Here is a 13,030-nt window from a genome sequence, read left to right as displayed (position 1 = left end):
CAACAATTGGTGAATCAGGGAAAGTTTTCAGAACTGATGAATTTGATGTGTCACATATAGATATGAACAAATTGTGTCTGTCCTTTCCCAACCAGTAATGAAATAGATGTGTGAGAAATTGCATTTGCTATGATTTCAGTGAACCTCTGAACATAATATATAAAATAGGATACATTGAATTATTCACACCATGTGCCACCCGTGACAACAATTAAGAATTTATATTTTGCATGTAAATGTAATTGTGGGGTTTGCCGGGAAAAGGGCGTATACGTCAATATGGTTAACTGAGATACAGGCAATCTAAGATTTTAAAACGCACCTGAATAAAATGTTATACAGATAGTGAACAAAATTATACATAAAATTAAAAATCTTAGCGAGTATAAATGTTTTGTAGCATTTAGGCAATTTATATTATTGAACTAGGCGTACCCGTGCGCTCCGCTGCACCCGTTAGAAATAAATATAAAGTAATTACATAACTAAAATAGGACATTTAATCCAGGGAACATTCGTGTTTGATACAAGGATAAATCGTTTAATATGTTACTTAATTTAAATTGTATCCAAATAATTAAAATGCGATCATTTTGGTCCAGAGACACTCATTTGATGCAATGACAATTTCTTTAACATGTTTCTTAATTTTTATTACATGCAACCATAGTTTAATGAAGATTGATATCATTTAGATTTAATGTGTATATTTTATTTTACACTTTACAGGTTTCCATTGAATTATGGTAGCAACTTAATTTTAACCCTTGTTTTCTACGTATTCAGTAAATGGCGCTTGCCCCACTATGGTTCTGAACCCTTCAAATAACTTAAATTATATTATATAATATTACATATTATATTATATTATATTGTATTATATTATATTATATTATATTATATTATATTATATTATATTATATTATATTATATTATATTATATCAGAAGTTACTGTAATAACAGTATAGCATTATGTCCATCTAGAGAAACTACACTTTCTAATGGTGAAATAATAATTAATTATACAAATCGATTAATTTAGCTTCCAATATTACTTCATACAAACACAGAAACATTCTCTGTAGGGTATCTTTCATAGCTTTCGATTGTTGTTGTCCAAGGCCCCTTATAGGCCAAGTCATTTGTTTTTTATTTCGTTACACGGCCTTAGATGGCAGTTATTTTAATTTTAAAAGTCATTTATCTCATTAAATATCAGTCCTATCAAAATTTTTCGAAGAATAAAGCTTATCGCAAATGATTTTTAAAGAAACTTTTGTTATGTAATATTTTTCACAAAAATCAATAATACGCGAGATATTTCGATTTATTTAATTCAGGCCCCCTTATAACCCCCCTTTTAAATAATGTATTTTGAATACCACATAGCCTAAAATCTAAGTTACAACGAACTTAATTTATATTCCAATTTTCATCGAAATCCGTTCAGCCATTATCGCGTGAAAAGGTAACAAACATACAGACTTCTGAATTTCGATACCCGGCTCCGGAACAATTTTTCCCTCGAAATTATTCAAATCAACTTTACAGGGAGATATACCTGAAATCTTGATTTGCATAATACACGTCACTGTTCGTTAACAGAAAACCACAATTAAAGTCACACGGAGTTAGTGTGCACTCGAAGTTGGTTGCTTGACGGTTGTCAGCCCACTTTGAGGTCTGTGGATATAGAGGGAAAAATTGGATCGGTGTCGGTTAGAGTTCACGGGTAGCTCAGTGGTAGAGCGTTGGTACGTCAAACCAAAGGTCCCGGGTTCGATACCCGGCTCCGGAACAATTTTTCCCTCGAAATTATTCAAATCAACTTTACAGGGAGATATACCTGAAATCTTGATTTGCATAGTCTGTTCTTGTAACAAGCTGGCGTCACTTGAGCTCCTAGTTGTTCACGTAAGCATATGGTACTGTAGTATGGCTTCTGCATCTTAATTGTCCATTGTGAAGACATGACTTAAAAATAATTTAATTCCAGTAATTATAAAGTAAATGTTTCCTAAGCAAACGAATGGTAGTAGTGAGGTTAGACCTACTTGACGAGTAACTGGAAATGTTTAACACGAAACAGAATGTACAACAGTAGGCGGGAACGCGTACTGAGAATCTATGGCGCCAAACAGCGGCCAATGAGGCCTCACTTCAGTCACGTGCTATTGTTTACATTAGGATTTTTCTTACAGCGAAAAGATTATACATCAGCTGCTTAAGTGAGTGGTCTCGTTTCACCCTCTAGCCTTAATCCATACTATATCAGGGTAATGTGTACGATCTTCGAAGATGCCGAATGAAGATGACCAACTAGTTTACTGCTTCTCTATGCAAAGTTCATGATTTACCCCGAGGCAAGAGAGAGACGATCATTGAACGATATATGTTGGCATTTCGAGTATTATGCTGAAGAAGGGACTCCTTGCTGTAATTCTTTATAGTGTACAATTGATGCTCTTTTCAGCCAGACACAACTCAACTAGCGGCTCACTTTTTCTCGGAGACTGATCGCTAGAGATCTGTATGAGTCATGTCTACGATATTTTCGGAACTAGTACGTTACTTCTAGAGTTTCCCATTCTGATAAGCGTATGCATGATCTGACTGTGCAGTCTATGTGAAGAAGGATATTAGTCCGTCCTCACTGTATACACACATACATAAACACCACATACCACACACACCATACACAAGCTTCAATGCCAGACGTCAAGATACATCATGTCAGTGTATTATAGCCTCATATTCTAATTGTATTTGAACAAGTTTTATTTTGAAGCTTGACTGAGCATACTTATAGCTTCATAGCTGTACACATCTATGGCGTGTTCCCATGTGATAGCTTATCGTTTCGTATCTTGACAGTTCGTCTTGATCCTGGAGCCCACATGATATCACGATTTTTGCAAGTGTCATTTCATCCAATCGGGAATCACAGTAGCTTCTTCAGTCTGATACGTCATAGCGCTTAAACTTCAATTTCATATTTAAATTAATGGATATTCTGGTTTGCGTTTTGAGAAATGCAACATTGGTAATCGCTTTTAGAGTTTTCATTCTAACTTTTATTCTTTTAGCTCGCTTTCCAATGCTGTCAATCGATTTATATATTCATTCGTTAATAGTGATCTGCACAAGGACAGGTCTTTCACTGAAAACCCAACATTCTCCCTCCAAACTTTCCTATTTTTCGCCATCATCTTAGTCTTCCCATAATGACCGATGTATCTTAATGTTGTCACCAGAGACCGGAACTTTGGCAGCATGCCTTTTTAAATGTGTTAAATCTATCTTCATTTTGAAAGTAAATCTGTACGAAATTCGTACTACGAATTATACCTTTGTGATTGGAATGTCACAGTTTTATGTTGCCTTTTCCTGCCTTTTGTAATTGTAAATGTCTAATTTACAAAATAAATGCTTTTTTTGCCTTTATTTGATTATTTCTCTATTATTTATTATTAAAAATTGCCTACAAGTATATTTTAATTTATTTATATACCGCTGCAATGAAAGTGACTTCACCGAATGTATTATATATTATTGTCTTTTAGTCAGTTCATATTATCTTTGCAACAATGAGTGCTGCAGTGCAAAAATGTATAACAGTAAGTGTTTTAATTATCGCTTGTGTTTATTTGACAACGTAACAATGAGTGCGGGTCTAGCGTTATTTTTAACGGTTATTTTTCTTTCACTTTTTAATTGCGACGTTGTTCTAGCTAGCAGCAAGATGTCGAAATTCAGTGTTCCTTTACGCAGTAAATTGCAAAGTTACGTTAATACTTTTGCATCGGACGTATTTTGTACTGACGGTAAAGTGCTTACATGCAAAATATGTGAGCAGTCAGTGAACTACGAAAATAAATATTTCATATCGCAACATATCAGTACAACCAAACACAAAAATGCACTTTCCAAGGCTACTGGGAAGAAGATTTCTTTGCTTCTAACAGTAATTGCAACATCGAGTCGAAAATCTCAATTTGCATTCGACTTATGTAGGCCTAAAGCTTTTCTTGCTGCCGAAATTCCCTTGTGGAAAGTGCAAGGTTGTGGGTCTAGTGCAAGATTTTTGTAACTGCCTTTTATTGCATATATTAGCTATTTATAATGCCTTTTTTCCTGTCTATTTTAGCTATTTATAATGCCTTGTTGCCTGCCTATTTTAATTATTCATAACGCCTAAGCTTCCGGTCTCTGGTTGTCACTCATCTGTTATATTCTTCTGCCTCGAACGTTTCTTCCGTTCACTAATCCTTCAAGTGCATCATTCAGTAGACAGTTTCTTATTAGCCAGTCTCTGCACATCTTATATCATAATCATGTATGAAGTATAGTATACTATACTCTCGGAACTCAGCATTTGAAGGATAGAATATATGTGTGTGTGTGTGTGTGTGTGTGTATATATATATATATATATATATATATATATAATATCATTCAAATTCTGTTATTGTTCTCTCTATTACAATTTCATTATTCTGAGTTAAGTAAGAACTTGATAGAGAATCAGAATCAGATATGTTGAATAATATGTGGAAAAGTCCATCTCTTTAATCACAGAGGAGAGCATTTGCTTTCCATTACTCCCAAAGAACTTTGGATTGCCAGTGAAATTAATTAAATACCAAGTCATCTTCTAATAACTACCTCCATAAAATATTACATAAGGTTTTCACACCCCTGTTTTTATAGCGAGCGTGGTGAGCTGTAGCACCCCTGCGGACTGAGAGTTATTAAGTAAGCGCCATCACCTGGGCCGATGCCAGGTCCCCACCGCAGGGGGCCCCGACACGGGGCACAATTGTCGCTCTCACCCGCCTGGAATGAAGAAGAACGACAAGAAATACGATTTCGTCTCGTGCCATAATTCACGGAAATGACTCGGCTGGAACCGGCGGTCCGCAGGCCGTTTCTCGAAACTGGTGCACTTTCAGCACTGGGGCCATAAGTTAGCAACATTCCGGGCAACTGAAAACAAGCACAGAAAATGAAAGTAGTTATTTTGGAGAAAGTATCTTACACGGTTTCATTTAACTGGTGGTCTTGCCGCGATGTCTAAATTGTTGGAAATTCCCTTTACTTCTCTCCTTCAAATCGTAACAGGGCGGCGAGTTATCTCCAGACAGACGAAAGGGATCACTCAGAAAACAAAGAAAACAGCCGCAATCTTAATACATATTATTATTGTTATTATTATTATTATTATTATTATTATCATCATCATAATCATCAGAACCAAATTAATATTCCATACTGCAGATTACATAAGACTCTCACAAACTTTTCTGTCACGAGGATGAAATTATATAATAAACTTCCCAGTCGATAACATAAGTTACCAGTCAATAGCTTTAAAACTAGATTTTATAATTGAAGGGATCAGCGCAACAGTGGTCTAACCCTCCCCAATGCCAAAAATTAAATATTGACGTCATCTGTTGATTTTGACGTAAACTATCATCCTACGAAGTGGAAAAGTCCAATTCGCCATTATATAGCTTGTAACAAAGCATGTAATCTTTCCCCTAAAAAAATCCCTATGTTTGAGTGCAACGTTGGTCCAACCCCGAACAACCAATGACAAATCAGTATCAAGCCACGTGAATAGTTATGTAAATATTGTTAAAGAACTGAGAGAAAAGACAAACACATTCTTGATCTACAACATGTGAATCTGGCACAAAAATATTGCAAACCAAGGCCAATAAACCCAAATAAAGCTATGGATATTTGTGACCTTTTGAAATATGTTCACGCAATTCATCACCCATTATAATATAATATAATATAATATAATATAATATAATATAATATAATATAATATAATATAACATAATATAATATACCTAATAAAATAAATAAATAAATTATGGTTTATTTAACGACGCTCGCAACTGCAGAGGTTATATCAGGGTCACCGCTGTGCCGGAATTTTGTTCCGCAGGAGTTCTTTTACATGCCAGTATATCTACTGACATGAGCTTGTCGCATTTAAAAACACTTAAATGCCATCAACCTAGGCCGGGATCAAACTCGCAACCTCTAGCACAGAAGGCCAGCGCTATACCGACTACACTACCTAGGCCTAGGATGAAGAAGGCCTCTTAGATTTACCTGATTATGTATAGAAAAAAAAAAAAATAATAATAATAATAATAATAATAATAATGAACCTAGTGTCAGAAAGACTATCCCATAAGTGACAAACTCTGAGAAAAATAATTTTACCCTACAACAGGCATGCCAGAAATCAGACTCTAAATGTACAGTTACGTGTGCGGATCGCCGGTCTGTGCAGACTGCATCATTGAAGGGTTGCTCTTACCAGTTCTTAGCTGGAAAGGTGTACAATAATCTATTCTGAGCTTCTAGGGTTGGATTAAATAAGCATTTGGACATTATATACACTCTTAGCAGAAGGAAAAAAAACACAGTTATTATCAGTGTCAATATTTGACAATTGTAATACAAGAAACTCTAGATTTACTCAGTTATACTTCACACAGTAGTGGTTTGTAGAGCATAGTTTATTAACATGGTTTTTATATAGTATTTGAAGAAAAAGAATATTGCAGTAATTTCGAAACAACAAAAAACGAACAAGTATTGCATTTTGCGTAGTAAGTACTAATTATTTTAAAGAAATGGACCCTACTCTTTCATTGTTCGTCAAGCATTGTTATTTATTGGGACCACTGGTACACAAATGTTGAAGAAAATATTACACTCCCAATTAATTACATGCAGTAGGACATTGTGAAGTTTTTACACTGAAATAATTTCCTTGCTGTATGTCAATATAAATTAACATTAATTAATAAATGATATAAATTAAGCTTAGAATTTGAATTAATATATAGTTTATCTGGAAAACGTTGAGATCAAGTAACGACAAGTTGGGAGCGTTGCTGAAAGAAATTAAAAGCGTAGTTCACAAGCTGTGAAGCGACGATATTCTATTTATGTCAGGTTTAAAGATTTATTAATGTAAATATATTAGCATAATATAGTGACATGAGATACAAAATTTGCCATTATATATTTTTCCAGAAACTTTTTCCGCCTTGCAAATAGTTGCTTTCTTCGCTCCTTAGAACCTCAAGAGCCTTACATGTATTCCTCACTATATTCTCATCACTTATCAGCTTATGAAATGGAAGTCGTCAGTCGTCTAATCTTTGATGGCTCTGTTAATACAGAGTCAAAAACAACGCCATTGTCAAGTACGTCTTGCCGTGAGAGTACTGATGAAGAAATAAGCGCTGCAGTATATTTTAAGAACTTTACTAATCTGCTTTAAACTGTGACAACATTATTAACTCGACAAGGGTTGATGATAGCCTTTCATTTTAAAATAATTGTTTTTGGCTAAGGAAAACATTATAACAATTATGTTATATGATTCGTAATTTCTCTTCTTCGTTATCTGTGAACTCCTCACTTTATTTATCATAACTCATTCACAGACACAGACAAATCAGTACCCGTAATGAAACTAAAGCTGATATGCTGTTGGAAGTCTGTATAGCCCTGTCGCGTTCCCCTTCAAGGCGATTCATTCCCTCCGGGTAGGGGAATAGAAAGTGCACATCGCACAGAGACTACTGCACAATGTGCAGGGTTTTGGCATACCTGCCCTACAAAAATGAATGAGTTTCTATAACTTCAGTGGATGTAAATGACAGAGATATCCTCTTTTTTAAGAAGTTTTTAAGGTAGATAAAAATATTGCATGAGTTGTCTAAAACCCACAAAAATTATGCAATACTGTATATTTGGGATTAATCCCTCTGGCACTGGGCTCCTCAATAATTGAAAATTATTATGAAAATCTCATTGTGAAACTTACACGAAACTGTTAGAATTAAACAGTGCTTCAATACATGCAAAAAGCTCAACATTTATTCCAACAAATTTCTTCTCCTTTCCTACACGCAAACAAATTTCGGCGTAACAGTGGTCCAACCAAGAAAAAGTGTGTAGCATCATCATAAAATCTATAATATATCTAAAACTTCTTAATGAAAGATTATATAACGAGGTAGTTAAGTTGACTAAGCATCACAATTCTAAGAAAAACCACAATTATATAATTTTAACTTGCTTTTTCCACATTTAAAAAGGTAATGGCTTAGACCACTGTTGCGCTGACTCCCTCAATTGGCTATTAAATAATTCTTTTCACTCTGTTGGTGAGTTCTTCAACACAAATTTGCATGGAATTGATTTTTAATAAATCAATTTAGTTACAATTTGTTACAATGTATACATTAAGTGTGACGTGTTTTAATTAATTTTATAGTTTCAAAATATTTAATGTTTTTATTGTTTTAATAAAACTACATTTTACTGTTTCAATTGTATTTCTGTTTTTGAAATGTTTCATGCGTTTTTCAATGTAACTGTGACGAAGCCTATCACTGTATTGTATTTTATTGTATTTATTTACATGCGATGGTATTGGTAGATCGCTTCACAGTTAGAATATATGGAACATATCAAACGAAAAATATCTTAATAGTACTACAAATTCTTAATTATAGTCACAGTGTAGTTGAAATATATACAGAAGAGTTTTACAATATAGTATAGGCCTATTAATACAACACAAAGCTTTAGTATCAGTATTTAATACAAGACAAAAATATTAATGAACTATTGTTGAATGTCATGAATTCACCTACAGAATAGAAGGCGTGAGAAATTAGTACTTCTTTCTGTATGTCTAATGGCGTAATAAATTGAAATGAATCAAGCAAATCAAGATTTTAGGCCCAGTGGCCTGTTCCGGTCTCATTGTTCATCTAGAAGTTTTCTAAGAGGACGACCTTATTATTATTATTATTATTATTATTATTATTATTATTATTATAGTTATTATTATTAGTTTCATTTGTAACTACTTATAATTTATTATTTTTAGAATGAACTTGACATTTTGGCCAGAATTGAGGACTGTAATAGATTGGACATGTGCTAAGAGCTCCAGAAGAAAGAAGAGCGAAAACTGTGTTCACAGAACTCCTTTAGGGAAAAGACCACTAGAAAGAGCTAGGCTTAGACTACTGGACAATCTGAAGAAAGATCTAAAATTTTTAGAAATGTACGATAATTGGAAAATTGTTTGTCAGCGCAGGGTGCAGTGGCATTATATTTTAAACTCAGCAGCCAAGAGCTTTCTTAGCTTATAATAATAATAATAATAATAATAATAATAATAATAATAATAATAATAATAATAATAATAATAACTATAATTGTTGCATGCATGGTGGATATGAATGTGAAACAACTTCACAAAATATGGATAAAATAAAATCGTGTGTGGTGATTGTCAAAGATGGGCCTATTCTACTCCAAAAGACAGAATTATTCTTTCTAACAAATCAAAACCATATAATTCTCAATACGAAATCCATATAGGCCTACGTTTCTAATTATCTAATGAAGATATATGTCAGTAAGTCTAAACTATTCAACTTACACTAGGCGGATAGCAAATATCAACTGATAAAACATGTTGACTTGGGTAAAATCGTATGAAAGGATATATAAAAAATGATGTCTTGTACCGCTATAAACTCGTGCCCACTCGTTTCACGGTCCTACATGCTAACTGTTATTTCACAGAGGTGGACACTACTGATGTTCTAGCCTCTTGCTTATCAGTCGATTTCGGCGTTTACGCATATTCCTCATGGTTTCGGCAGTTGTGAATGTGACCTTTTGGGATATACTAGACTTATCTCTTCATTTTACACCGTTTCGCCTAATATTGATGGGATATACATTTTGTAGGCCTATATGTAGACGTTTTGGTGACGTGAATAAACGAACTATTGTTAAGTACCAAGCAATGTTTATAATAAATCGTAACAGTAATTTCTTAAAGGACTTTGCTCCATTTCCTTTTTTATCAGTTAAGAACACTATCTTATTTGTCTCATTTCTGTTAGGAAAGGGCATAATTCCATGCATTTATTAAGATGTACAAAAATTTTACAATATTCACTGCACTTCTGAAAAGTCTCTTTTCCCGCAATAAGATCATTTTTATGGACATCAGATCGCGAAATTAAGTTCTTTTAGAAATGACTGATTCAATTGTTGCCTAATCGTAGATACCACACTTAACTGTCGCAATTCGTGCTTATCCAGTGTTGCCAACTGGCTATCACTGAATCCTGCTAGACGGAACTTAAATATAAGTTACTTTCGAGCGAAAAAAGCTAGATTTTCATAAAATACTTTAAACTCAAGTAATTCAAAATTTAATATATATATATATATACTTTTCATTATATATCACATGCTTTAATATTGAATAATTGAAATTATGATTACCTGATTTAAATAGAGATTTCATCAGGAGCAACAGGATCAATGTCTTGATAGTCATTTTTTTACTTGGTTGTTCATAGACGCTGTATCAACTATGAGGTTATTTAACGTCGATGGGATTGAGGAGAGAGATTATATTTGGCGAGATGAGGCCGAGGATTCGCCATAGGTTACCTAATATACCTAATATTTGCCTTACGCTTGGGGAAACCCTAGGAAAAAAAACCATAACTACTGACCATTATGAATAGAATATGTGAAATATTAAAGCAAAAATTTAATAATTCTTGATGTAAATGTACTAAAATACGCAAATCTAATTTATCATATTTGAAAATGATTTCCTTGAAGCTGTTACATTTGCCAAATAAATCTATCAGTCACATTGAACCTTGCCATTTTCGGCCAATAAATGCTACCTCTTGCAGTAACACTCTTCTTAATCCCTCCTATTTTCCTCACATCTCCTCTATATACAGTTTAATGGTTTTTAATTTTCTTTTCTGCCTCATCTGTGTCCATGTTAAAATCTCTGCTGTTCAATTCCTCAATGAACTCTTGCTTGGCGGCTTCCTTTGCATTTCTGTCACGATACTTTGCAGTCTCTAAGGCCTTCGTGAGCTTTATGCAACTCTAGAAAATCAAGTACTTGGTCATTACTTACTCATTGTTTCCTATCATTTTTACTTTCTCAATACAACAGGAAAATATCAGCTGTTAATTTACCGCGTTGAAAATAGATGTCAGTCTGAATTCGAGCGTTTTTCCCTTGAATTCAAGTCATCGAGTGACGTTCATTACTCTTCAAGTTGTTTCAAGTCAAGTAGAAAGTACAGCGCCTTCAACTTAAGACGCAACCCAGGCACCGGCAGGCGGGCCGTATTCTCAGCGATAACATCCAGCGGCGTTGTGCAGTAATTGAACTGCTAAAAGCCCCGGCATGCATTCTTTCTTCCCGTATTTAGTGTTAGTTTTTCTTCTTTAAATTAATTGAATGGTGTTTATTTCCTTACCTTAAGACATAAGATTTTCAAAATGGTCTCTATTCAGCTACACGCGAGATACATTTTTTCGGACTCGCCTCTAAAAGTGCTCCGATACCATGAAGCTTTTCCTCTGTTAGTATAATGCGTCTCTTATTTTTCTTCTTGTCTAAAACTGAATTCGTGGTACAAAATTTCCTGAATAGTCTTGAAATCGTGGCTTTATTTGGGACAGTTGGATCAGGGAACTGACGAAATTTATGACGACAACTTTTGTGGGATTTCTTCTTCACATAAGTCAAAAACAAAAACTCTCTGTTCAGTGGTAAAACACCATGACAAATTTAAACTTAAACAGAGCACAGTTCACCAAACATGTTAAATGAGAATTATACTGATCAAACACTTACACACCTTATAGAAAAGAAACTACACTAATTGCATGCGGGTCGCACAAAACCGCTGGGTTTTCCTGCTTGAGAGACCGGCCTATCCACCATCCCGCCTGCCTGCCGTCGCACAACAACGCTGGGTTTTCCCGCTTCAGAGACCGGCCTATCGCCCGCCCGCCTGCATTGACTAGGGTTGCGTCTTAAGTTGAAGGCTGTGTAGAATGGGATTCAACTTCATTAAAATTTGAATTCAAGTTGCTACTTGACTTGAAATCAACTTGAAACACAGTTCACACTTTTCAATTTCGTTAAATCAAGTTACCGGTACTTGAAAAGTGTGAACAAGTTTTTAGATTTTCAAAAGATATAGGCTTATAACATTATTTGTTGATTAGTTTTTAGTTCTAGCTCTTCTAGAGTACTACTAATTTCGTAAAAGTCCATATGTGCCCGACTTCAAATATATATTTTATGGTAAAAAAAGGAAACCAGCATTATAAAGGGAACAGAAGGAAGAGAAAAGATTATGAAGACGAGAGAAAGAATGTTGTTAATAAGAGTAAGAAATAAGAGGAGCGAAGGAGGAGAGGAAAGACAATCAATATCAAAATGAAGAAGTGATTAATAGGACTAGGATTCTTAGGTAAACAAATATTTTATTTGCACTTCAATTGAAACTCGTAATTATGGTCTAAGTTTCGGACAAGGTCACTTGAGCACACGTTTTAAATTTCATTTCGCATAAAAACGCACGTTTTGAATTATTTTTGTAAAACTAATATTTTCAAATATTCACATAAAAACACACAAAAATTAAGTTTTCATAAAATAATTTTCAACAAAAGCACCATTTCAGATTTATTATAACGCGAATGTTCAGTGCAGCTGCTTAGACGTGAAGCTGGCAAATGTTTCTCGGAATTGCCTATCTGTGGATCTGTGAAACTCCAATCTGCTCTCTCACCACAAGCGATAACAGCTGTCACGACTAAAAAAACTGTACTGTAACTAACATATAAACAATGATATGTCATTTAGGAGTGCCTTTTAATTTATCATAGTAACGGTAATTCAGGAAGCAATTAAAATTTCATAACAATCAGCTGCCTCTGTATTCGTTTCCTATCATAAACATGTCTCCACAGAGTACATGTTGTTTCTCAATGGCCAAGGTGCTATTTTTACCAGTACAAGACAGTGTAACGCGATAATCGTCAGTCATTTGTGATGGACAACTTGAGAATTAATCTTATTGTGTACTGTAATTCTTCAGCAGTTGACGGGGGAGCATAATT

The 13,030-nt window shown here is 34.3% G+C and overlaps 1 long non-coding RNA gene and 1 other non-coding gene across 2 annotated transcripts in view; one reads left to right on the top strand and one right to left on the bottom strand.

Annotated features, from left to right (window-relative positions):
• The window catches only part of LOC138702207 (uncharacterized), a 740,902-nt gene that overhangs the window by 522,934 nt on the left and 204,938 nt on the right, over positions 1-13,030 (bottom strand). The gene's annotated exons all lie outside the window — the stretch shown is intronic.
• TRNAD-GUC (transfer RNA aspartic acid (anticodon GUC)) lies at positions 1,728-1,799 on the top strand. The gene has a single exon. It is a non-coding gene; the product is annotated as a tRNA-Asp (tRNA).

This window comes from Periplaneta americana, chromosome 6, assembly GCF_040183065.1.
Source record: "Periplaneta americana isolate PAMFEO1 chromosome 6, P.americana_PAMFEO1_priV1, whole genome shotgun sequence".
NCBI lineage: Eukaryota > Metazoa > Arthropoda > Insecta > Blattodea > Blattidae > Periplaneta > Periplaneta americana.
Note: the sequence above shows the minus strand (reverse complement) of the source record. Positions and strands in the feature narration are given on the sequence as shown.